The following is a 22,658-nucleotide window of genomic DNA, read 5'->3' as shown; positions in this document are numbered from 1 at the left end:
CTGTGTGTGTTTCCCAAGAGAGCATGTTCAATACATATTGCACGTTTATGTCCTACCCTTCTTTAATATTGTAATTAATCTCAAAAAAGAAAGAAGAACCCTCCAACCTCTGGAAAGAGAATTTTCAGAATGGTGACCACTTCAAAGTACTTCTACACATAGGAAACCGTGGCAACCACTTACAACTTAGACCAACAGACTGCTAGGTTTTGGGAATATGCAGCTCAACTACTATTACAGCAGAGGTAAACACAAAGAGCAAATCTCTCTGCCCCCTTGCAGTTCAAAACTTTTCCCATAATTTGCTCCACTAAAAATGAACTGTCGGAGAGTCTGTAGATGTTTAACAGACATCTGGGTTTATTGCCAAGGTCAGCATTTCTGTTTAGCTTCATATTCAGATCTTGAGGAAGGTGGTTGCATATGTTAGATCACAAGTGACTTATATCAAGTAACTTATATTGAGGATGGCAGAATTTGTGAAACTGGTAAGTGTCAAGTCAAAACTTATCAAAACTATCTTGTCCATCTCATGAGTGCAGTTAAGACAGACCAGGTTTTTCCACATGATCTAGTAAGTTAAATCAGATGTGTCATATTTGTGGCAAAGAAGTGTACTTTCACATGGATTATTTGCAACATCTGAATTTCTTTCCTATGATGATCATTTAAGGACTAATAGGCCCTATGGCCACATTCCTGTTTGTCTTTCCTCTGCTCTTAACAAAAATATGTGCACTTCTTCCATCCCGTCATTTTTTCAAGGGTATTCATGACCCTGCTTAGGTCTTGGATGCAGAGCCAGAGGTTGGTAGTTTGGTTCCCCACTGTGCCTCCTTGACAGGGGCTGGACTCAATGATCCGTAGGGACCCTTCCAGCTCTGTAGTTCTAAGATGATGATGATGATGATGATGATGATGATGATGATGATGATGATGCCCAAGCAAAAACCCCATGGTTATGAATGATGCAATCTCCAGCTCACACAACTGTGAGCTGCAAGTGAAGAGTAGTATGTAAGTCAGCTATGTCCATGAAGCAGTTAAGCTTCTTGATTCACAGCAGTATATCACTGCTTAGAATCTGAGCAGGCATGATATCTAGCTATGGTCCATGAAATACAAGCTATTTTAAACTGGCTGCAAATGATAGGGGGTTGCAATCAAAGACATCTGGAAGGCACCAGGCAGGTCAAGGTTGATGCAGCACAAGTAGATAACACTGATGCAGTAGATGCAGCACTGATCAATAACATGTTGGCACGGGGCCAACTCCAAAGGCTTGATATGGTGTTTGCCTTTCCTGAAGCTTGGAGTCAGATTCAGATAATGAAGCTTCCAAGAGCACTCTGTTAGGGAAAAACAAACCCTGGAGCCCAAGATAACAAGTTACACAGAGTCTCCTATCTGATAGCTTCAAATCCTCCCCTTAATAAGCAGAGTAAAGACATGGATATATGAGAAAAATACACAGAGAGAGTTCTAATAATACTTATAGCATAATATATTAGAACTTGGTCAGACATATATACATAGCAATATATACATTGGCATAGATATCTCAGAGCGACATAATATTCACAGAAGTAATGACCACCAGACTCACAACTGAGTGGTGAAGTGCTGTTCTCACTCACTGGCTTAAATAGTGACAGCAGCCTATAGCTGCAGACACAGCAGCTGAATGTGATTGACAAGCATTATCTAAGCTTGTCCCATCTGTATGCTATCAGTCATCCATTGACCTGACGCTACAGGCATGACTTTGCATTCTCACTACAATATTAAATTTAACCCCTTGTTCACTTAAAGGAACAAATCCTGACATAACAGTGGAAGAATAGTCTTACTGCTGGTATCACCTATGGGGTTACTTAACCCCTGCAAGTGTTCCTGGATGAGAATCCTATTCAATTCTCTCCAACATGCAAACGTTTAAGAGGAGTAAGTAATTGTTTCATTCTTAGTCTGACACTAGATCACCAACCCTAATGATAACATTTATTTTAGAAGGTAGCCCAAACTAGCCTAAGAGCACAAGAGTACATTAGATCAAAGATCTGCATGCAGATGTTTCCTGTCCTGACCAGCAAGATGTGTCTGAGAAGCCAACAGACAATGGCTCTCCTGCCTGTGTTCCACCCAATCTGGTATTTAGAGATGCACTGTCTTCTGATGCTGTGGGGGTGGGATTATAGAGCCATCATGGCTAAAAAATCTCTTCTCCATCAAGTTACACAGCTGAAACATCATTTTTTATTTTTTATTTTTAAGAAAGGCCAAGGGTATAAACTAACTGGTCTGCCTGAAACCCACCTGCTGATCATGAAAGGGATTTATAACTAGATTTTTTCTGTGAACTGTTATCATATTGAACATGGAACGATATGGCATCATAAGTTCTTCTTGTTCCATGTTGTGGAATCTGGGTGATATCGCAACACATACTATAATACAGTGATTGGAATAACTGGGTTATGGAAGATCCATATTTATGGCACCAGTACACCAAGCCATGAAATTTCCTCAGTGAACATGGACTACTCTCCCCCTGCCCCACCTGACCTAATCTGCAATGTTGGAAGAGAAGTATCATGAATGGTGTCTTTAGCTCATTGGAAGTAAGACAAGATCTAATGTCTGAAGGATTAAATGTCCCCATATGAACTTTTCCAGCTTTTAAAAATCTAGGAGAGGCCCTTCCCTCTTTCCTACCACCTTCACAGGAATATTTCATGAAGACACAAGGCAAGGCCTTCTTGGTCACTGCTCTCCAATTATGACATTCCCTTCCAAAGGAAGCTAAGCTGCCACCCTCTCTGTTACCCTCTGTCAGCAAACAAAGATCTCTATATCCTCTGGGCAACTGACTGGCTGTTAAGGAAAAGGTCTTAAATGCTGGAACCATCTTGACTGGAAAGAAAAGTGGGATATCAATAAAATAAAGCAAAACAACAACAAAAACAACAGTAACAACAGTGATGCGCAAAATCTGTCTTTGGAATTCTCCTGTCAAATCAATGTTTCAAAATCTAGGCTGTGCATTTTCCTTTAAATGGGTCAAAACTGTATTTTCCAGAGACAAAGTATTTCTGTATAGAGTGTTTAATTATAACCCCCCCCCTTCACGGTGATGTAACACAAGCCACAGAATTGTCAGCAATGAAGTGTTCACAGACTGAAAGGCAGCAGGGTACATGACATCATTATAATAAATTAACAGCGCCATAAACCAAACCATACCTGTTTGTGAAATGAATGAATGACAGGGCTTTTATTTTTGTAGCTCCTGGACTCATGTCTAATTTACACTTAATTTCTAAATATGGATATCAAACTTCAGTAACATGTCTAGCCTTATTTCGAGGCACTTTAGTTCAGACACTCAGCTCAAATTAACCAAATAAATCCAAGAACAAATTTAGTGACAGAATTAAATTTTGTTTTCAGTAACACAAGGATTTCTTAATATAGCTCTTTCAGAAAATAGGGTAGAAATAACCTATACAGTAGTATTTTTGTGTAAAACTACTTGCCGGTAATGTAATGGCAGCGCTCCTCCAGTGATATACTTTTACCAATGTATCAGGCATGAAAAATATAATATGTGTACTGTAGTCGTGGCAGCCACCTTTCTGGTTTCAATTCTGAAAAGAAGCGGGACAGGTCGTGCACACGGGTAATTATGGTAAGGAATGCACCAATACAAAAGAGGTACAAAATAACACAACGCTCCTGGCAATGGGGAAATGTTCCGCAGTTATACCGCTGGCCAGGAAAATGTCTTGATCTTGACTGTGCGTTGTGTGACCAGGAAAAAAAAAAGCAACAAACTAACTGGGTATAACTAGAGAATGTTTACCTCATGTGACTAGGGCCAGAGTTGCATGAATTAGTATATTTGGGGAGATACAGCCGCCAACCTGTTAAAAAACAGCAAGTCAACTCTGTGATTTACACCTCTGCACTTATGTTGGTGTAACTAATCAAGAGGATTCTGGACACTGTGTTTATCATATTTTTAGAAGAGGAGCTCTCTCAAGCATCTCTTGATGGACAAGCAAGTACCATAGCAGGCAATCTTCTTCATCTACACACTTACATTTAGCATGCTTTGTTTTGTGATCGGTCTTTGGAAGATAAAAACTGGCTTAATTTGCAAGTGTGATAGCCAAGGCAGGTTTCTCTGAGGAAATCCTGTTGTGAGAAGGAAACAGGTCAGTGAGAATGTCTAGCATGACACTTTGTTAATAGATTTCTAAATTTTCTAAGGGACGGGGCGATTACAGATAGCTGTTTTCTTCAGATGATCATGTATTAGCATAATAAGCCAAGATGTGAATAAACCTTTTGACTTTCCATGCAGTCCATTTGCTCTTCCCCTCATATGAAGACTTCCAGTAACAATAGTTTCCCATTTTATTTGAACCTCAAAATTGTGATTAACAGCTTTGAGACAAGTAAACCGAGTTCCAAGCTGTGCTTTAATAGCCCATCTTGTTCTGATGTTATTAGTGGTTTGTTCCCCAGAGAAATGTACTTATATATTTGTTCTCCCAAAATCTGAACTCAGCAAGTTCACAAGTTTAACTGCCTATTCTTCTTTAAGTTGTGTCTCAGTTGCTTGGTTTCTAGCATCAAAGTATGCAGCTTAGCTCGTTATAACTTCTGGAACTTTGCATTTAGAAATGATATGTTCTGTCTCTTGGTAATTTTGTAAAAATTCTGTCTTTTATTGTCACAAAAGCAAGCTTTCATATTTGAAAGCAAAAAATAGTAAATACTTGATTTGCACTATTTTGGTTTTTACTTTTTAAAACTGTTTTTGTCCTAGGCCTGCTTATCTGGGACTAATTTCCTGTTTCTGAGTGAACTTGCATAGGACTGAGCTATAAGTTGTTCTGAAACAGAGCAGGAATGTGTAGCCTTTCAAATATTGTTGGATTACAGCTCCCATTATCTCTTGCTGATGAGATATGGTGTAATCTAGTTCTCTAATATCTTTATCTCCACTCTAATCTGAAATCCAGCTTTCCTCATGGGCAGAAGGGTTCCAGTCATACCAGGTGGCTCCACCCAATTTTCAACGATCATACCTCTCTTCTACACTCCAGCTCACTGGGGTTCCAGGATCCTCTGTGTAATGTTTTCATAGGGCTGGAGAGGCTGATGTGTGGTGGAGGTCCATTCATGCCAGCCCTTTGTATTTCACGCCCCATATGTTAACTACAGATGGGAAACTTGTCTTCTTCCAAATGATACTGGACTGCATTACCCACTAGCTGTAATCAGCATTACACCATTACCAGTTTGTTTGTTTGTTTGTTTGTTTGTTTGCTTGTTTGTTTGTTTGTTTGTTTGTTTGTTTGTTTGTTGTTTTGTTTGTTTGTTTGTTTGTTTGTTTGTTTATACCCCACCCATCTGGTCTAGAAGACCACTCTAGGCAGCTAATGATGACGACCACTCTAGGTGGCTAATGATGATGAGACCACTCTAGGCGGCAGTTATGATGACAACTTCACTCAACAACATCTGGGCATCTTTAAAACCCAATTGAAAACATGGTTGCTCATTCAGGCCTTCCCTCCAGCCAACTCTTGATTTTTTATTTTTTTTTCTTACTTTTCCCTATCCTTTATTTCATTGTAGCTATTATTGAATTGTCATGTACTTACCCGTGTTTTATTGTCTGATTTTGTATTGGAAGCCGCCTAGAGTAGTCTGGTAGTCCAGATAGGCGGGGTATATATGTATGTATAAATAAATAAATAAATAAATAAATAAATAAATAAATAAATAAATAAATGGCCACAAGTTGCCCTCCCTATATTACACATTGAAAAAGAAGACCTCTGATGAAGCTGATGAAATAAGTTTCCTAATGAAGCTCCCAAATAAGGCTTCTGATTATGACTCCATGCAAGGTTTGTTTGAAAACCGACAAGGATAACGTTCAACATAAAGATGCCAAGTGCCAACAAATTTCCCTACTTATTAGTTCCTTTATGACTTTCAGAGGATCTCACTTTAATTACTTAGCTCTCTTGCCAAATTTCCTTTCCTTGTGTGAATTTACACACTATAAAATGGAGGGGGAGGGGGAGGATGGTTTGTGAAATGCAGCTACTGTCTGTTTTATATTTTTAAGTAAACTTGTGCCAAAAAGATACTCACGCAGAGCCACAAAGTCTGTATGAAATTATTTATTACCCTGCAAAAATATGTATCAGAGAGAAATTAAGTTCTGAACTTTCACTAATGTATAATGTGGCTCCCTACAAGAACAGGTTTATTGTTCATGAGCCAGCACTAAAATTGTAATTAATTCCAATTTATAAAATATGCTTTGATCATAATTATTACAACTCTGAATGCATCATAATCCTTTCTTAAGGGATGTAAGCAATCCTTTAAAAAATCCCTAAGTGGAATTTAAGGTCGACAGACTGTTGTTGCTTAGGTGGGGATGGGCAGACAGGTAGCTTCCAGGTAAGGATGGCATGACTTTGCCTGTGTGAATATTCTTCAAGAGCCCATATCAGGCATTCCAGTGCTGTATCACTGATGAAAATCAGATCTCTAAAGTGTTACAAGCAGAAAGCCTGGTTTCAATCCACTATTGTAAGATCAGTGGGAAGAGGGGTAGAAAGGGGACTGAGCAAAAGATGATGAGATCAGCCTTTCAAATGCTTTCATGTATAAAATATTCTAACTATTGTGGTTTTTGAAAATATAAATTCAATGTGCCTGCCTTGGCTTTGAAAGTAACTTAGGAGTTTGTTGCAATTCTAGTGGGTAAAGACAAAATGATAACGCAGCAGTGGCAGGGGAAAAATAAAAACACATTTTACAGCCTGAACCTCTTCAATTTGGCCCTGGAATTACTGCAGCAGAACTGATGCCAAAGGTAAGCATGTGGTTTTAAGACACAATCCTATCCTGGAATAATTGGTTGATGGACTATAAGGTTTGACAGATTTGTCAACAGAATGCCAGATCTGATATCTCCGTGACAGTTAGGTTGGCAGAATGCACCAGCAAAACACCAGCCCCAGTGGGACCATCCTCCCAGAGAAGGCACAATGAGAAAAGAGAGGTTACTCATCTGTAACTCTGATTCTTCAAGTGGTCATCTGTGAATTCATACTAATGGGTTAAGTCTGCGCCTGTGCAGAGGTCTCCAGAATATTCTAGAGCTAAACGTTTGCTAGGACTGCCACTCCCGTAGCCCATGGGATCCGCTCCTTCCTAGGGATTACGTCAGTTCCCCAAAACCGCTGCTGCTCAAAATGTGAGACAGACATGACGGACAGAGGGGAGGACAGGCGGGAAGTGTGAATTCACAGATGACCACTCAAAGAACCAGGGTTACAGGTAAGTAACCTCTATTCTTTGTGGTCTCTGAGAATGCACACTAATGGGTGACTAACAAGTTTATCTTATAGGTGGAGGGACGTCACGGAAAGACTGAAGAAAGAACTGTACGTCAAAAAACTGCAACAGCCTTGGCATGTATGTCCAGACAATAATGGGATGCAAAGGTTGATGGAGGTGACCAAGTGGCAGCCCTGCAGATATCCAAGACTGGAACACCTCTGAGAAAGGCAGTAGACATTGCTAATGCCCTGGTGGAATAAGCCTTGATATTGTCCGGAAGAGGCTTCTTGGCAAGTTGGTAAGTCAGACGAATGGTTTGCACAATCCATTTTGATATGGTTTGCAAATAAATTTGCTCCCCTCAGTGAGGTGGGTGAGGAGAGATAAATAAGCCCTTAGACTTCCGAAAGGAAGCAGTCCGGTTAACACAGAAAGCAAGAGCACGCCGCACTTTCAAAAGATGGAGTGATCTCTCAACACCAGTGGATGCTTTAGAAAAGAAAGTAGGCAGAATGATTGGTTGGCGAACGTGAAAATCAGTAGCTACCTTGGGAAGGAAGGAGATGTCTGGATATAAGGTGACCTTATCTAGATGGAATTGTAGAAATGGAGGGTCAACGCGGAGAGCTGCCAATTCTGATGCTCTATGGGCAGAAGTGATAGCTACTAGAAACAGGACCTTAAATGACAGCAGATGCTTTGTCGAGTTGGTGAGGAGTTCGAAGGGAGGAAGAGACACTGCAGGACAGTATGTAGGGACCACTGAGGCATAGGGGACAGTCTTGGAATGTTAAGGTGGGCCACCTCTCAAAGGAATCTCTTCAGAGTAGGATGCTGAAATAATAAAGCAGCAGCAGTCTTGCGGTCGGTGTGCCATGATAGCTAACATGTATACTTTAAGTGTGGATAAGGATAATTGATGATCAAATAAGTGAGAGGAAGAGCAATACCACTCTAAGAGTAGTTGGTGCAGTTGAAAAGTCATGTTTGTAAATTTTTGAAAAGCCAACCATTTGTAGGAATAGAGATGATTTGTAGCAAGTTTCCTGGAATGTGAAAGGATGGTATTTATTGAGGTAAGATTCTCCAAGCTGTCAAATGTAGGGACTGGAGGTCGGGATGTAAGGTCTGTCTGCAGTGTTGCTTGAGGAGATGAGAGAGACAAGGTAGACGAATGGATTCAGATGTCATGGAGTTCAACATTGTGAACCACAGTTGTCTTGGCCAGTATGGGGCAATTAGAATTGCATTGGTTTGGTCCTGCCTCAGTTTGACAATGGTTCGCAGGAGGAGTGTTATTGGAGGGAAGAGATAGATGAGGTGAGTGCTCCAAGGTACCATGAGGTCGTCTCCTAGGGATCCCTGGCCAGTCCCTGCCCTTGAAAAATAGCTGGTGCACTTTCTGTTCGTTTCCATTGCAAATGTGTCTATCTCGGGTTGGCCCCAATCTTTGCAGAATTGGAGAAACACGTCCTGATCAAGAGACTACTCGTGCATCTGGGAAGTTCGTCTGCTCAGATGGTCTGTCCAAGCATTGTCCTGTGTGGCAATGTGCTCAGCCATAGGAAAAATGTGATGGTCTAGGCACCACTTCCAGAATTGGACAGCAAATTAGAGGAGGGGAAGTGAATGTGTGCCTCCTTGTTTGTTTATATAATATAGCGCTGTAGTGTTGTCTGACTGGGGTGCCTGCAATGATTGGCAGGAAGGCACAGAATGTCTTGAAAATGGCTAATAACTCCAGATTGTTGATATGAAGAAGTCTTTCTTGTGGAGACCAGGGTACATGAACGTGAAGGTCTCTGTAGTGTGCCCCTCAACCAACGGGGCTGGTGTTGGTTGTCACCTGGGTTGTCAATAGGAGGGGTGCAAAGGGTTGACCGAGGAAGAGGTTGGAGGGCATGATCCACCACTTGAACTGGTAAGCAAGCTCGCGGGTAACCTGTAGGCGCATGGTAGGTGCGTCAAGAAGTGGTTCAAAGAGAGACAGGTACCTGGTCTGTAATGAGCGCATTTTCAGTCTCACATGTTGGGAAGCTATGAGGCCGAGAAGTTGTTATGCTTGGTGAGCAGTCACAGAGATGTATGGGCGAAAATGGTCCACAAAGGTGCATATTTTGACTGTGCGGTCCTGGGGGAGGAAGGCTTTGGCATGGTGAGAGTTGAGCACTGCACCTATGTAGTCTACCCTCTGAGAGGGAGTAAGTATTGATTTGTTGTGATTGACCTTGAGGCAAAGGTCGGATAGAAAAGACAGAGTAAGCGCAATGTCCTTGAATTCCTGGGCTTGGGAGTGAGCTACCAATAGCCGATTGTTGATGTAAGGGAACATCAAGATTCTGAGTGTGCGAAGATGTCCTGCTACGGGAGCCATGCACTTCGTGAACACCCCCGGTGTTGTAGACAAGCCGAATGGTAGGGCATTGAATTGGTAGGTAGTGTGCCCAAGGGATAAGCGGAGAAATTTGTGGTGGTCATGTCTGATGGTTATGTGGAAATACACATCGCTCAGGCTGATGACTGAGAACCAGTCTCCCTGTTGGAACAAAGGAATGATGCATTCTAGAGTCACCATCCAGAAGCGTTGCTGAATAATGAAGTAGTTGAGGTCCCAAAGATCTAGGATTGGACATAGGGAATTGTCTCTTTATGGGACAAGGAAATACCTGGAGAAGAAACCCGGGTTGGATGAATTTGGAGTGATGGGTGATATGGCAGTTTTGGAAAGTAGAGATTGGATTTCTAACTTGAGAGCGGTGGAGGAATGGGTTAGGATAATTCGAGGATGTCGAATACATAGGAATACTATGGCATAGCCTCTTGCAATGATTGCTAGTACCCAAGCATCTGTAGTGATGCACGCCCATGCTTGAAAGTGTGGTGCAAGACGGGTGACAGGAGTGGGGGACAGGATTGGAGATAAAGGGGCTGGAGAGTCAAAGGCCCTGCTAGTTTTTCTTGTCAGGATGCCTAAAAGATTGGAAAGGGCACTGACACTGGTTATGCTGTCGAGGCTGGTATGAAGAGGTTTGCTGCAGTAAGTATTGTTGTTTTTCTGGAAATGATTTGTATTGTTGGAATGGGCACTGTCGTTGCCATTGGTAATACTGAGATTTGTAATAGGGATGGATACAATAAGAACGTGCTATCTTCCTCCTGGAGAATCTACAAAAAATGAGGAAGATAGCACGTGGACAGCAAATTAGAGGAGGGGAAGTGGTAAGAGCCTGGAACCATCAAAAGGTAAGTCCTCGATACGCATTTTGGAGTCTTCCGAGATGTTAGCTGATCGAAGCCAGGCATGCCTTCTTAAGGCTATCGCAGTGACCATATGTTTTGATGCCACTTCTGTGATGTGCCGCGCCATTATCCTTTCTTGACATGCTAAGACCATGGCCTCTTGATGGAAAGAAAGGTCCCTTGATTTCAGCTCTGCATGAGCTGCCTTTGGAATCGGTAAAGCCCAATTCCAAATGTGTTCGTGGTATGCCCGCATAGCTGCAAAGTAATTAGCAGCCCTGACGTAAACAAAGCCAGGGAATAAACCCTATGTATGGCCAATTATATGCAATTTCCTGCCCTCCTTATTATTTGGGATGGCGCTGGACCGGTTGCAAGACCACTACTGAGTGGTATCTACAATAACTGAATTCGGTAATGGATGCTTGGAGAAAAACTCAGTGTCGGTACCGTGTGTCTTGTAAAGATTTTCCACTCTTTGAGAGATCTGTGGTATCGAAGAGGGCTTAGCCCATGACTATTTAACCTATTTCATTAATGATGGGATAAACTCCATATGCAGGGGTGGTATTTGGTCGTCTTCAATGTCATGATAAACTTTGTTGGATTCAGACTGGGTGGGCTGGTGGATGTCAAGGTCCAATGCCTTTGCTATGTGCTGGACCAGTTGGGAATATGACACAAAGTCCTCTGCTGGAGAAGGAGGATTGGCATCTGCGACATCCGAGTCCGCTGTTGCAAGATTAGAAGGAGATTGTTAGAAAGATGAGGAGTCTGAGGACTCAGAGTCAGATGACTGAGGAGGACTCAGACATAACAGGAGAGTGCTGGACTCATTGATGTTTACTAGATGGTCTGTCATCACGTTTTTGTGGTACCAATAGTGGAGGAACGTCTGGTGTTTTCTTCTGAGGCTTTGCGGTATGACCGGTATCAGGTGACGGTCCAGCAAAAACTATTGTAGCCCGTACCGAAGAGGATCAGTCCCGGGATGAAGTTGTAGCTGAGGCAGCTCGGTCCCTAGATGAAATTGGAGTCAAGGCGGCTTGGTCCTGAGATGAAGCCAGTAGCGAGTGTTTGGAAGTCTTAGGCTTCTTAGGTAGTGATTGTGCCGATGTAGCACCTGCGTGCTGTTTGCGATGTTCGGTATGGGATTTTGGTACTGGAGCAGGAAGACAGTCTGTGTCCAAGGGTTCCTCATAATGGTCCAGCTAGTACTGGGGAGAGGAAGCAGACATGTCTGATGGGTAGCGATACGCATACCGAAGGGTCAAAGAATGTTCCATACTGTGTTGTCAATACCAACGAAAATGGCAGTATGGAATGGCCGGCGGTTCGAAGAATAGTGGAGGCTCAAAATGAGTAACGTGCTTGGGTCAATGTTTACGAGCCCTTGAGCTTTGTTATACCCACAGCCCTGAATGACACAGAGGCTGGTAAGTGGCGATATTGGAGCAGCCAGTATAGTGGAGTTTTGATCTCTTTTTCTTGACTGTAACTGGATCAGGAATAGGTGATCTGGACTCACACCCCGATATGGAGCCAACCAAAGATTTGGGGCTCGAACAGGTCAAATATTCTAATGCATGTACCTCAGCCAAGGTATCTGCCCATGATGAAGATCTGGTAAGCAGTGGAGAAGGCAGTTGTCCTTTTCCACTGAGAAGGACAACTTCCTTCTCCATTGCTGAAGAGTGGAGACTGGTGGGACGGATTCTTTGCAGATATCCAATTTGATTGTAGGGTGGATCCGAGACTGGTGGGATGGATTCTTTGTTGGTATCCAATTGATTGTAGGGTGGCTCTGTATCAACGACTGCTGTACGGAAAGTTGTTCACCCACTAGAGGTGTCTTTGACTTCTTTGGTTTCGTACCAGTGGACTTCAGTTTTTGTTTGGATCCCAGATGGAATGTGTTGTGGAACCAGACTACTTGGATTTTGTGCCTTAGGTTTTGGAGATTGTAATGGTGAGGTCACGGCTAAAGAAGCCGGCAACTGAGGAGTTTAAGAACTGTCCATTTTGGCCTGTGGTCAAAGGGATTGTTCCCAGAGGAAGGATTAAAGTCTTTGCTGTCTAAGTTTAATGGCTTGCTTTGTGAAATTCTTGCAATTGGAGCAACTGGATGGCTGATGAGATTCTCCCAGACAGAATAAACAAGCATGGTGACCGTCAGAGTCTGGGAGTTTGTTTGTGTAGGAGATGCACTTTTTGAAAGGGCCCGTAGGGGCCATAAAAGGCAGGAAGCAAAACAGAGAAGAAAGGAAGGAGAGGGGTAACGGTGAAGCAAGTCCAAATGATCAAAGAATGATATTTTTTTGGAGAAGATAATCAATAGAATCAACAAGGAATATAAACAATTTGACGGGAACAATCTAATTTTTATTTCAGAATGAACCAATTCAACTAAGCGAAGCTCTGGAGATGAGATCTCAGCAGTGGAAAAAAAGGAACGGAGGTAATAGCTAGGATGGGCGAACCACATGGGCTACAGGGGGGTGGTTCTAGCGAACTTTTAGCTCTAGAATATTCCGGAGACCTCTGCGCAGGTGCAGACTTAACCCATTAGTGTGCACTCACAGAAACCACGAAGAAGAAAGTTATTTTTGAAAAAAGAACAATGCAGTCTTATGGAGCTCACATGGGTGAGAGCTTCTCAGTCTCACTGATTGCTAGCATGTAGGGGCTTCCAAGATGCATTGATAATGGAGAACAAAAAAGACAAAGAGGAGCTGGGGGGGTTGCTATAGGTGGGGTTTGGTTCTTTGCAAGTATTCTCTGACACTAACGTCTAAATTTAATACAGGCTCTTGTCCCATCAGGGGTTATACAAAAAAGGCCCTCCCTCTTTTGGTTACTTTTCTGCCCACAACACTCCCAAAGTGATTTACAACAGGGAGATCAAAATTATTTAAGCGATATTAAAGTCATAAAAAACAGATTTAAAAATCTTTTGGAAGCAGGTTTAAAACATATTCTAATGTTTTAGAGAACAGAGAGAGCAAATCAATTTTTTGAGGTTCATCTGCAGGTCAGTTTGATTCAACAGTGTTCCAATAATAATCATAGAACTGCAGAGCTAGAAGGGACTCTATGGGCCATCAAGGAGGCACGATGGATACCTAAACTACTGAGCACTGTAAAGTTATTGCAAGGGAGGAAGAAGATAACTAAAGCAGTATAAGTTGGTGCTGCCTCCTGTTGCCTTCAATTTCACTATCCATTGCCCATCCTGCCCAACCAGTCCTGATGCAATCCAATAAATAAAAATAGGGAACAACTATAGAATCTGACAGAGACTATGAGTTCTTCTCATTTGTTCTGAAAAACATATTTGATCAGTTACTGATGAGACTTGATATGAAATATGTCTCAGTTCTAATAGTGACAAATTATGACTTTGTGAGCTTTTTTGTCTTCTCCTGAAAGCAGAAATGCTTGTTTATTTCAGTTTACTCCAGATTTGTTGGAGGCCAGAGTTTAGCCTTTCTTCTTCACCTCCTTTATGCTTTCTCACGCCACTTCTTCCATCCTTTTATCTTTCACTGTCCCACCCATACCTGGAGCACAAAAAGCTGCACAGCCGGATCAAAGCAATGGTGGGGAGAAAGCACTAGGTGGCACGAGAGTTGGCTGAAAAAGCTGCAGCTCCTGATGCTACCTGGAGATGTCAGGTTAAACCTGAAACCTTATGCTTGTTTGCTCTCCAAAGTAAGGCAGTGGCAGTGGTGGCGGCAGTGGCAGCAGGTTGCTCAGGAAGTATGAGTGTGCATGTACCCAATATAGGAATGAATCCCTAGAGTCCCTTGCTCATGCATGACAAATAGGGACAGAGTGGGAAAAGTAGGGAAGAAACTTAAGGTCATATGGCGCATTAAGGTAAATGCATGTTTTCTCATTTTGCAATGTTGTTCTTCTTGCAGGGTGAGTGATACAGAATGAGTGCCTGATCTAACAAGGTTCTAAGAATTCTGCATAAAATGGGCAGAAGGAATCAAGATATGCCTTTGCTTCTATTTTTCAAGAGTCAAATTAGTGTTGAATGATTGGATATTAAAGTTACATAGAAACAGTAAATTACAGCTACCTGACTTCACATGTTCCATTTACAGTACTTTTACTCAAGGAGCCAGACTTCATAATCTGTTTGCAGAAGAGACAGAAGCATTATGTGGATATCCTTTAACGACTATAAACACAATCATTAACTAGAAAATATTTTAAAAGCTATGTCTGACTGTAACGATAACATGTGTTAATGCCTTTTCACTTTGGAACGTGGTGGCCTTACCAATATTCTCTGTATTCACATGTAATCATCTCTCTTCCTTCACTGAACAAACTAGGGATTCCTCATTGCTCGTAACTGTAAAACTGCTCAAATCACCACTAATATTGCCAAGAAAAAGCAGGAGGCCAAAGTGAGAAAATGAAGGAATAAACTGAAATACATTTAATCCCAGAGTGTCTTGGATTCTTTAAATTTACATCAAGTTTCATCTTGGCCCTTTTAAAAAATCTTTTGGGGTTAATAGACCTTGAAGCTGACCTCAGAAAGAATGACTTATCTGCTTGGCTTTGAGATTTATTCCAGCAGATTTGGCAGTGACTTGGTACTTACTTGAACCATGACAAATAAAAACGAGAGCTCTTATTTCTAGTGAATAAAATATTACTTTTCTAAAGAGGGAAAAATACAAGGTGACCTGTTCAGGCAGCAATAAGAAATGTCTACTAAACTTAACAGAAACAATATCCTATTCTGTGCCAGCTTTTTAAAAATCAGTTATCCTTCGATAGCTATAGAATTTCTTCAGTTTTTAAATGCCTGAACTTAGCTGTGCAGGAAACAAAGATGATGAAGGACCTGGAAATGAAATCATGTCAGTAAAGGTTAGAGGAGTTGGGTATATTTAACCAGGAAATATGACTTTAAAGAAGGGATATGATAGCCATCTTCACAAATTTGTTTTTAATTGTTCCAAAGGTTAGGGCTCAACTCAATGGGTTCAAACTGCAAGAAAAGTGATTTTGACTAAACATGGTTGATTCAAATATTTGACTATAACATTTTCAGTTCCCTTCAATTGATGGGTCAAAGTTTTTTGTTTACAGAAGTGATATTACTTTGTGATTGTGTAATTGTGGCCATGCTAGCTGAAGGATTCTGGGAGCTGGCTTGAAAAAGAGTAGACTTTCCCTGCTCTGGGCAGAAGGAGTTGAACCTTTACATGGCTGGAACTTTTCCACTGAGACACCTGGACTGATGTATCTGAATAACAGTAAGAGAAAATGGAAAGTCAGAGAAATGAATCAAGTCAATGGCAGAAAGACAATCCAAGAGAAAGAATATAACACAGTGTTTGCAAACCTGTGGTTGTTGAGATGCTAGATTCCAATCCTGATCTTCCACAGCTAGCCTGGCTTTTGGGAATCATTGGAGATGTAATCCAACATCTGGAAAACAACAAAAGCAAAAAGCAAAGCATGTTCCTTATATACTGCCCTATAGCACTTAAAGTACTCTCTCTCAGCAGTTTAGAAGTTAATTATGCAGGCTACACATTGCCCCCTCCCCAGCAAGCTGGGTACTCATTTTACTAACCTAGGAAGAAGACTGAGTCAACCTTGAGCTGGCTACCTGGGACTGAACCCTGTACTGTGAGCACAGTTTTGGCTGCAGTACAGCAGTTTAACTATTGCACCATGAGGCTCTCTAACAAACTCCCCACCTTTAAAATAATGGGTGTGGTTGGGAATACAGAACTATATTAAGGCTTCCAGAGCTAAAGAGAAAAGCATGCACAAATGGAGGCAGACCTTGATTTGCAAATTAGGTTGTGAGTATAAGTTGTGAACTGCAACTTCTATAGGCTGCTGTGGGCAAGGTGCAGGAAAGGTTTGGCATCCACAGGGTAGATACATCACTCCAACACCCAGAATCGTCCCATACCCCAAACTGGTGGATTTTTTAAAAAATAATATATTGTGCCTATAAAGCCCCCTTGTGCCTTCTAGCTCTCTAAAATTGTCAGTTAATTTTATATATTTGTCCCCCTCAGCACTGCTGCCCCTCCAGACTTCCATGCCCCTCCATTTAAAAAAATGTTTATTTCCTCCAATAGTTCCTTTGAGACCTCTAAAAAAGTGGAACCAACTTTGCCATATTTTGGGGCCTACTCAGCTATTTTGTGCTGGGGGGGATAGTTTTCTAAGTTGAGAGTCACTTAGAACAGCTCAGGTGGAGCAAAATGGAGTAGTGAAATTGCTTGTTACATCCACTAGAGAGGACATTAAGGGTGTTTTCAGTTGATTTCCCCCACCCCCAGAAAAAAAAGTATTTTGAGTAGGAGCAGAAATGGGTGCAATACTTTTGATCTCTGCTGTATAAAATCCCAGGGTGAAAATCCCATGTCCTTCAAATCTGTCATCTTTTAGCATCCAATACCAATCATGCCTTCTGGGATTGATGAGATGAGAAGGCCAAGAACATCTGAAGAACCACAGGTTGTTTCCTACTGCTGTAGGTGGTTTGCTGGAAACAAACAACACCACAGAACATTTCGTACAAGTAAAACAGACAATGGGGGGGACTGATAATTTACTAACATTTGCTAAGAAAGAAATTGCTGATCATTCAAAATTTAGGTCTGTTTGAGTATCAATTGTTGATACATATTTTCCATCATTTTGAAATAGTTAAACTAGTGGTTACAACTAGAGATAGGCACAAAATGAACCATGAACCAAAAAAAACCACACAACCCCATGGTTTGCTTGATGGGCAGTTTGCGGAACCATTCTTTCACGAAGAAAAACGAAATGCTGATTTTTTTCATCAGTGCTATTTCATTTCACTTTATATCCCACCCATAAAAAGCCTTTCTTCATGGGCGCCAGGACCTAACTTACTAGCTCTGGGCCTCCTCTTCCTCCCCGTTACCACCACCATCCAGTTGAGTACGACAATAAGCTATCTGGGGCTTATTTCCTACCCCAGTGCTTCCTGAGGGGCTTAGGGCATTGTGGGAAGTGTAGTTTTGCTATCTATTGGGTTTTTTATATATAGCCCAATAGGCCCCAGGCAGCCTACTGCCCTACTCAGTTGGGCAGCACAGCAGTGACAAAGGGGGTTCTGAGCAAGTGAGATAGATTCTGGAGTCCATGAAGGGGGGCACAGGGTAGGAAATCCATGAAGGGGAAGTGTTCTATGTAGCTGAGATAGACAGAAAGTCCCCTTTCATTTAGAGATGGGCTCAAACTGAATGAAAAACAAACCAGTTCTGTTTTTGAAAACTTCAGCATGGTTCATGGACACCGCAAACCATAAACCATCATAAATTGCCATTGTGCCACTGTGTGCCCATTTTTAGTTAAAACAAAGGAAAGTTTGTCCTAGGAACTGATTCAAGGAAATTTCTTTCTCACCTGCCTGATGTCATTTATTATCTGAAAGGGGCACAATTAATAGAGCCAAAAATATTTAATGCATTCATTTGAGATCAGTAAGTGATCTATACTGAATATTAGCCTGCCTTATACGTATAATAAACCTAAGTGATTAAAATTCACATTTGAAATGTATTTAAAGATTGTTTTTAAATGCTTTTTATTCCCTGATATCTGTTATAGTATCCTATAAGCATACACTTCAAAGCCAGGCCCATATTTTACACTTCAGCAATCCTGATATAATAGAATGAAGGCTGAGAACCCAGGGCTATATTTTAAGAAATTAAAGAACTATCTAATCACCAGACCTTTTCAGTATCAATCCATGTGCTACAGTGTGCCGTCCTTGCCCTTGGTAAAAATCCCTGGATTTACCAATCTACTTTTGAGCAAAGTATGGGATGAGAAATACCATATGGTGAATATTAAATAGAGGCTGCAGGGCTATAAATCACACACAATGTTTGCTGTCATCACTATAATTATGTAGTGGCTTTTTGAAAGGATCAGAGGCTGCCCCTTATTTTGTTTCTCTATCAGCTTGAGTCACTAGCTAATTTTTCAGTCAGTCATACAAAAATGTGAAATTAAAAACAAGCCAAGCCAGACCATTTTAGATGGCAATATTATCAATTTGGGATTACTATTTGTAAAAACCCATCTCACTCTATGTGCACCCTTTCAGAATTTCTTTCAGTCTAGGGATTCACTGAAAATCCTGTGCAAAGTATTCATATAGCACAGCTATTTTTGCAGGCTACTGCACAAATGCTACTGAACTAACAAGAGTCAGATTAATGGCTTGTCTCTCCATAGAATTCCTGGCAAACACATGCAGAATCTCAGTGTAACACAAAGTAAATCCCTTGGTTTCACCTTAATAGACCACAGTTTCACCTTAATACAGAGGTCCCCAACCCCCGGTCTGCGGCCCAGTGCCAGTCTGTGACCTGAGTCGGACAGACCTCCCCCCCCGCATGCACTCACCCCCGCACAGCCTGTTTGCGACTGTGCACGTGCTCCAGCATGCCCTTGTGAGCACCATGCCACTGTTTATGCATGCACACGAGCACACGTGTGCCCGCACAAGTGCCACACCACTGTTTGCACATGCAGATAAGCGTGCTCACACATGCACATGAGCGGGGGGTGTCCCGCCTTCCCCAGCCAGTCCACAGGCTGAAAAAGGTTGGGGACCCCTGCCTTAATAGATCACCGTTTTGCTTCAAAATTCACTGCACTACAGATGTCCTTGGCACAGATCACATGCTAAGGAGAAATTTGAATGCTCCCATTTCTTTATGCTATTCTGTTTGATACTCTTGTTGCAGCGTCAACAGACAGACTTTAGTGACATGTCCCTAAAAAACTACTGTGGCTAAGAACACACTCTCCTTGATATTATGAACCCATTCTGCTTGAGTTTTCCCAAAACAATAAAGAAAAGCTGTCGTTTTGGAAGAGGTACCCGTGTTAGTTTGTGTCAGCATATCAGGCAAAACCAAAAACAAACAAGCAAAAAACCAAAATGTTGTGGCACCTGGTACATTTTGATGAAAGCTGCATTAGAAAAGCTGCAATCTCATAGCTCTTCCAACATGAGGTTGTAGACCTTTGGTACAACCTCCTGCTGAAAAGTTTGTGATAGCACATCAGTCCAGTGAGACATGACAGTGGCAGTCCCTTTTGCCAAGATGATTTTTGTGTACTCTCTATAAATTAGAAATCTATTTGACCCTGTTGTAATGTGCCATGAAGTAGCTTCTAACATATGCCAATAGGGGATAGGTACTGAGGATTCTGAGATGTTCAAGGAGGGGTTTACCATTGCCATCTTTCAATGAGTTCCCATCACTATGTGGAGATCTGCACTGAGGTCTCCAGAGCCCTACTCTAACAATTTACAATGGAGGCATGAAGGTGAATTAAAATGAAGCATAAAATGAAGCTGCCTCTCTGTTAAAATTTTTCTTACCAAGTCTTTCCTGTTAGTGAAGTCCCAAGGCTTGATGTAAATATTAGCAGGAAAAATAAATGGCTGGTATGTGGGTAATGTCACTGCATCATTTACTCACTAGGTGGTACCAGGTTTTGTTCTAAGTTGGAAGCTGGGTAGCTCAGTGAATTGGGTACCTGGCTGCAGAACCAGAGGTTTGGAAGTTGATACCCCATTTTACTTCCATGGAGAAGAGTAAACCTGTGCAAACTTGGGCAAACTGCACAGTTCCATAGCACCCCTAGATGTAATGCTAAACTACTTCTAAGTACTTTATTCATAGAAAACTATTGAAAATGTCACCATAAATCTGAATCAACTTGACAGAATATAATTATAATTATTATCATTGTTGCTTAGCCATGGAAAATCATTAGGGCGTGGCACTGATACTGGTAAAGGTAAAGGTTCCCCTTGACATTTAGTCCAGTCGTGTCCGACTCTAGGGGGTGGTGTTCATCCCCATTCCCAAGTCGTAGAGCCAGCATTTGTCAGAAAACAGTTTCCATGGTCATGTGGCCAGCATGACTAGATACAGAACGCTGTTACCTTCCCACCATAGTGGTACTTATCTACTCGTATTTGCATGCTTTTGAACTGCTAGGTTGGCAGGAGCTGGGGCAAACAACAGGAAATCCACATTACTCTGTCACGTGGATTTGATCTTACGACTGGTGGTCTTCCAACCTTGCAGCACAGAGGCTTCTGCAGTTTATCCCACAGCGCTACCAAGTTCCTACATGATAAAAACCACTCGTTAAATATCTCACATACCTCAGAAACCCTGTTAGGGTCACCAGAAATCATAATTGGTGTGAATGGAAACCACTCACTTGCCATTCTTGTTTAAGATAGAGAATAACAATTCTAGTTTAGCTTTGTGACCATGACAATTGTAGAGATGTTTGCTTTCATTAAGTTAGATGGTTATCATTATGAATTGTATGTGAAAGTGTTCACCTGTTTTGAACTGTAATATATATTTCTACATGCATGCTCATACAAACACACATGCACATGGTTGTTGTGGGTTTTTCGGGCTCTTTGGCCGTGTTCTGAAGGTTGTTCTTCCTAATGTTTTGTCAGTCTCTGTGGCCGGCATCTTCAGAGGACAGCACTCTGTGCTCTGTACACATGTACATCCTAATAAATTACCTAAAATTACATAATAATTCTTTCTTTCTGTCCTCCACTTCCTTCTTTTTTCTCAGTCTGTTTTTGTTTTGTTTTGTTTTTTACCTTTGGCCCACTCTGGACATCAGCTTTGGACATCAACTCTGAGAATCCCTGGTAACTGGCCATGCTGGCTGGGACTCCTAAGGGTTGAGTCAAGAACAGTTGGAGACTCAAAGGTTGAGAAACATTGCTATAGACAGACAGACAGACAGACAGACAGACAGACAGACAGACAGACAGACAGACAGACAGACAGACAGACAGACAGACAGACAGACATGAAAATAGGGGTGTGCCATTTGGTTTGGTTTTCCTATGTTCTTGGACTCCAACCCCCAGAATTATCCAAGACATCCCCAGGCAGAATTCTGGGAGTTCTTGCCCATAGACACATACCTAGAAACACCTGTATTTCATTTACCTGGAGCAAGGCCTATCTTTGTGGGAGTCTTGCTGCTCATTAGGTTCTGTGTAGATTACCCTGAAGAACTGCATCTTCCACAAAGACCTAAACCTTCCAAGAAGCACTGGGGCCATTTCCTTTTTTGGGGAAACTATTCATTTTCGTTGAAGAGATTACACAAATGTTTTTCTCTCTTTCTACAGTCATCCTTCAATTATTTCTCTCCCACTATGCAGCTAATGGACTGCATCCTTCCGGTACAGATCTTATGGCATTAGATCTAAAATGTTTGGGGGGCTAAAATGTCTTAATCTGCAATAGAATGACTTGCAACAGGAACTTAAGAAGTCAACCACAAAAACCTCATTACTTGAAAGATTTCTAAAGGGTGACACATCTTATAATAAAATGTGGAAATTGGTCTGCTTTTGCACAAACCTGTCAAAGAACAATCACATGCTTACAATACCACAATTATGTGCTTACCTTATCCTGTAATTGCAGATAAATGCAATTCACACGCACTCATGACAAAAATGGAGCGTGATGTGTGAAAACTACATGCAAGATGTAGGGTTGTTCCTCTTTATTAAACATCCCTCTAGTAACCTGGCTTATTCTTCCAGTTCTTGTTAGCATATTTCTTAGACATTTTGGGAATGTGGTGGGGCTCAAAAGAAAGTCAAACCTTTCCCAACTTCTTTCAATTGATAAATATGATAATTATCATTTCGATGGTCAACTTATTCATATACTACCTCTTATGTCATTGGTTCACCCGAGGCTGACAATGGAAGAAAGTTTGAATCACATGCATCAAAGATAAGTGAACTGACCCAAAGAATTTAAAAAAAAAAACCCACTCTTTTTCAAAATGGGTAGCTCTTGTTGAGGATGGAAAGATCTCCTATTAAAATATCAAGCTTCCTTCTAAGTGTACCTTCAAAGGGGAGGTGACTCAGTTCTTCTGCCTTCCCACTTCACAGAGCAAATACGGGACCTTTGTTTTGTTGT

The 22,658-nt window shown here is 41.5% G+C and overlaps 1 protein-coding gene and 1 long non-coding RNA gene across 3 annotated transcripts in view; one reads left to right on the top strand and one right to left on the bottom strand.

Annotated features, from left to right (window-relative positions):
- Positions 1 to 7,630: 7,630 nt before the first annotated feature.
- On the top strand, positions 7,631 to 14,679 carry LOC144589351 (uncharacterized). Its single transcript, XR_013545441.1, has 3 exons — positions 7,631 to 7,675; positions 13,009 to 13,075; positions 14,541 to 14,679. It is a non-coding gene; the product is annotated as an uncharacterized LOC144589351 (long non-coding RNA).
- Positions 14,680 to 15,574: 895 nt separating this feature from the next.
- The window catches only part of C4H8orf34 (chromosome 4 C8orf34 homolog), a 107,743-nt gene continuing 100,659 nt past the window's right edge, over positions 15,575 to 22,658 (bottom strand). For both annotated transcript variants that reach the window (XR_012086919.2, XR_013545440.1), the window contains 2 exons: positions 15,989 to 16,074; positions 15,575 to 15,889 (listed from right to left, as the gene is read on the bottom strand). The gene's annotated coding sequence lies outside the window, so the exon portion shown is untranslated. The remainder of the gene's footprint in view (positions 15,890 to 15,988; positions 16,075 to 22,658) is intronic.

This window comes from Pogona vitticeps, chromosome 4, assembly GCF_051106095.1.
Source record: "Pogona vitticeps strain Pit_001003342236 chromosome 4, PviZW2.1, whole genome shotgun sequence".
In the NCBI taxonomy this organism is placed as follows: Eukaryota; Metazoa; Chordata; class Lepidosauria; order Squamata; family Agamidae; genus Pogona; species Pogona vitticeps.
This window is presented reverse-complemented; position numbering and strand designations above follow the sequence as displayed.